Source organism: Penaeus monodon, chromosome 11, assembly GCF_015228065.2.
Source record: "Penaeus monodon isolate SGIC_2016 chromosome 11, NSTDA_Pmon_1, whole genome shotgun sequence".
NCBI classification, from domain to species: domain Eukaryota; kingdom Metazoa; phylum Arthropoda; class Malacostraca; order Decapoda; family Penaeidae; genus Penaeus; species Penaeus monodon.
Window position 1 is genome coordinate 28578960 of NC_051396.1, and position 5000 is coordinate 28583959.

A 5000-nucleotide genomic window follows, 5' to 3' on the forward strand; every position below is an offset into this window, starting at 1 on the left:
ATTGTACTCCATGTGGATGTGTTAATTTATCATGGGTGCTTACTTTACTATGTGGATACTTTCCTGTACTTGATGACGGTTTGGTTCTTAGATGGTTCTTTCGTAAATATGTGGATACACTGATTCAATGTTTTTTTTTTTTTTTTTTTTTGTGCAGATGGTATTGGCTGCATTGACTGTATGCTCTTGTTCCTTTTCGGACGCATCCATTCCCAGGTGGATGAGTCCGTTCGTGCGTTCGTGCGTGCGTGGACGTGTGTGGCCTGGACTCTCACATGCATTGGTAACTGCTGAAACAAAGAGAGGGGCCGGGCGGGGAGGGGAGGAAGGAAGGGAAACTCTAGGGGTGGAGGGGGGGGGGCACTGGCGGGTGGAAGGAAGGAGATGATTAAAGAGGGAGGAGAGAGAGAGAGAGAGAGAGAGAGAGAGAGAGAGAGAGAGAGAGAGAGAGAGAGAGAGAGAGAGAGAGAGAGAGAGAGAGAGAGAGAGAGAGAGGGGGGGGGGGGACAGAGGAGAGGAGAGGAGAGGAGAGGAGAGGAGAGGAGAGGAGAGGAGAGGAGAGGAGAGAATATGAGGCAAAGGAAAGGAGAGGAAAGGAAAGGAAAGGAAAGGAAAGGAAAGGAAAGGAGAGGAGAGGAGAAGAGAGAAGAGACGAGACGAGAAGATAAGAACAGAGATGAATAAAGCAGAGAAGAAAAGAGAAGAGAACGGAAAGAGAAAGAGAGGAAGTAACGAGGCGAGAAGCCAGAGAGGAAGAGCATTCAAAGCGCCAAAGCACCAGACCGCGTTGCCAAGCCGCACCCGAGGCCTTGTCCACGTATCCTAAGTGTCCGCGTGTCCTCCTCGATGCCAGCCCCGCTTCTGCCACAGCTGCAGCAGCACCACGTGAGCGCCGCCGAGCATCGCCCAGCGGCCCCGGCGGAATGGCGGCCGTGTCAGAGGCCCACAGGAAGTCCTGTTGACAGAAGGCGACACGCGTGATGGCCCCGGCCGGGCGTCCTGCGCGCTGGCCTGGTAACTGACCTTACCCCGTGGCCACCCGTGATATGCCATGGACTAACCTGTGTGATATATGTTGATATGGCAGTCTGTGACGGGTATGTGATGTTACGCGAAAAGGAGCTAATCTTGCGCAACGTGCCGTGTGGCCTGTGACGGATTTGTGACGTGACGCCGTCGGATGACATGACCTTTGGCTAGACCCAGGATTCCCTCCTACCCGCACTCTCACCTCTTCATCACCTCTCCTTCCCTCTCTCTCTCTCTCTCTCTCTCTCTCTCTCTCTCTCTCTCTCTCTCTCTCTCTCACACACACACACACACACACACACACACACACACACACACACACACACACACACACACACACACACACACACACACACACACACACACACACACACACACACACACACACACACACACACAGACCCCCTGATACCATCTTCTGATCAGGTAAATAGATACCGTAATTAAGAAGCTTCAGGTATCGGAGATGTAATATCCGACTCAACGCGTCGAAAATGGCGCGCTGGCAACCTCTCCCCTTCGCAGAGCAAAGTTGCCGAAGAGGGTTTATTATCAGTATTTTTTTTTCTGCCAACGGAAGTGTACTTGTGGGACGGACCGGCAGGAAGGAAACTTTATTTTATTTTACTTCTAAGGAGGGGGCGATTGTTACATGTTGTAAAGGGTATAGGAAAAGGAATTGCACTTTACTTACGCTACTCTAAGAAGCTGACATTACCAAGACAAGGACCGAGGAAGGAGGGTAATGGCGGGAGAGAGGGGAGGTGAGGGAGGATGGGGAGGCACTGCGGGCGGGAGGGAGGCGAGGGGCGGACGGAGGGAGGAAGGGAGGGCAGGAGGCGAAGAGGGAGGGAGGGAGGGAGGGAGGGACGGAGTGTTACCTAACTCCATCACATACTTCCAACTCCACTTTTACTTTCGCCCTCGCAACGGCCTGGAGCCGGCCTGTACCAGCGCCACCGCAGCGATCCTAGGGCGAGCTGCACTCCTGGATTTAGCTACATAATGTTAAAGCTATTATGCGGAAGCTTGTGCGTTCTCTTGCAAGCGAAAATGGGGTTTGGGGGAACATGCTTAAAGAAAAATACGCATATTTGTACAGACACATATGCAAACGCCTCTCTCTCTCTCTCTCTCTCTCTCTCTCTCTCTCTCTCTCTCTCTCTCTCTCTCTCTCTTTCTCTCTCTCTCTCTCTCTCTCTCTCTCTCTCACACACACACACACACACACACACACACACACACACACACACACACACACACACACACACACACACACACACACACACACACACACACACACAACCACATACTTCTACGTGCACTCATTCTTTTTGAACACTTACACATCCTCTCATAACCACTTCCTCAAACGACCCAATTCACACTTTTGTCACACGAAAGGACCTAAAGGCTTCTCTCTTCACCCTTCGTAACCGACGCAACACTGACATGTACGTCACACTTGAACCCTCGTGTAAATAGGTATTTTTAAAGCTTTTTATAGTGTCACTTCACACGTAGCGATCACGCTGAATGGCTGTAGAATCAGACCCTGTTGCACGCTCGGAAGAACAACGTGAAAAGAGGATTAAGTAAGTGAGAATAAAGTACATGAAGAAGAAGAAAAAGAAGAAGAAGAAAGAAGAGGGAAAAAAGAAGAAGAAAAAAAGAAGGAAAAGAAGCAGAAGAAGGAAAAGAAGTAAAACAGGGAAAAGAAGATGAGGATGAAGAAGAAGAAGGAAATGAGACAGAGCAACAGATAGATCAAGGAAGAGGAGAATAATAAGAAGAAATAAAAGAAAGAAGAAGAAGGAAAAGAAGTAGAACACGCAAAAGAAGGAGTAGAAGTGGAAAAAAAATAAAATAGTAGAACAAAGAAAAGTAGAATGAAACGAAGTAGAATAATAAGGAGAGAAGAAGAGGAAAAAGAAGAAGAAAAAGAAAGAAAATGAAATGAGGACGAGGCAGAAGAAGATGAAGGAAATGAAGAAGAAGAAGAGGGAAAAAGAAGTAGAACAAGGGAAAGGAGAAGAAAAATAAAGAAAAACATAGAACAGGAAAAGAAGAAGAGAAGGAAGTAAAAAAGTAAAACAAGGAAAAGAAGATGAAGACGAAGAAAAAGAGGAATAAAAAAGGCAAAGGAAAAAGGAGGGAGGAAGAAAACAAGAAAATGGAAAAATTATAGAACAAGAAAAGAAGGGAGAGAGGTAGAACAACTAAAACTAAAACAAGGATAAGAAGAAGAAGAAAAAGAAGATGAAGAAGAAGAGGAAAAAGAAGAAGAAGAAGAGGAGGAAGAGGGGGAAAAAGAAGAAGAAGAGGAGGAGAAGGGGGAGGAAGAAGAAGAGGAGAAGGGAAAAGAAGAAGAAGAAGAAGAAAAAAAGTAAAAGCAAAAAAGGAAAGATAAAGAATAATAATAATAAAAAGTGTAGAACAAGAAAAAAGAAATAGAAAATGAAGGGAAAGAAGGAGAAGAATAAGTAGAAAGAGAAAAGAAGTAACATAATAAAGGAACATAAAAGAGGCAGAAGAAAGATATTGAGAGACAAAAACAAAAGAACACAACAAATATAGGAATAACAAAAATAAACAAATAAATAAGATAAAAACGAATAAACAGACAAATAAAAATAAACAAAACTATAAACTAAGAAAAAGAAGAAGAGAAAGAGGCCAAATCTAAGAGGAAAATGACCCCCAAAAAGGTAGAAATAAGACCAGGACGAAACTAGAGTGCTCTCTGCCCGGACGTAGACCACGCCCTCGAACGAGTTACGTCACACTGCCCTCGGACGCTAAACCATCCTTAGAAAGCACGCTCTCACATCCTTACATGCGGTGGGTGTCTAAATATGTACTTATTGTGTACACGCAGCCATGGGCGCACCTGTATACACTGGTTCCTTTTTTTTTATTGTACATAAACGCATTAGGGTATAGTTTTATACGTAGGTGTAAACGTGAATGTGCGTTCGTAAAAACACGTTGATGCGGATTCAGGTGGGACATAAATATACATAGGTTGTTTTAACTACATGTATAAGCTATTTTAGTGATACGTAGACGCATAAACAAATAATTACAGATGCAGGATACATTCGGATACACTATCAGACACATAGAACAGCAACAACGACATAACACGCCGATGATACACAGACACATAAAAATAAACAGACACGGATACAAAATAAATTGAGATTCACAATGAAAAAAAGACAACAATAACAACAATAACAACAAAACCCTTTGGTAAGCACAAAAAGGCAATATTTGACTAAAACTCACAAACAAACGTACACACAGACATGCAGAGACCCGCCCCCTCAATACAATTGTACGCTTAAAATATAAATACAGGTACGCACATCCCTTCCTCCCCTTCTTTCCTAAACAAACACACACTCGCACGCACAAACAAAACGCAATACGCATACACACCGACACACACACACACACACACACACACGTAAACAAACATCACAAACACACACAAACACCAACAAATACTTCCCCCCCAACACCCTCCCACACACAACACAAACCCAACATCAACACATACCCCCCCCCCCCGACACCCCAAGACAACCCCCCCTCCCCTCTCCAAACCTGCAGAGAAGCTGAACCTAATCCCTCGTCAATAGCCTCCTAACAATAGTCACTGTGTAATAACGTAGCCTGTAATCTCCCCACTGACTGTATCTTCACAGTAATAGAAGGTCTAGTCAAATCCCATAATAAAAAAATAAAATAATAACTGACAAGGTTGGTGATTTTTTTTGCCCAGAATAATAACTGAGGTAATTGCAATGTTAATGAAGATTATGGAAATTTTGGAACGTAAAGGGGTTACGTGATTATTTTTTTTTTTTATCTTTTCTTTCTTGTGTTCTTCCTTTTTCATTCTTGTGTTTCTATCCCCTTTCTTCTTCTTCCTTTGTGTTTACGGTAGTTGGTAGTCTTGGAAA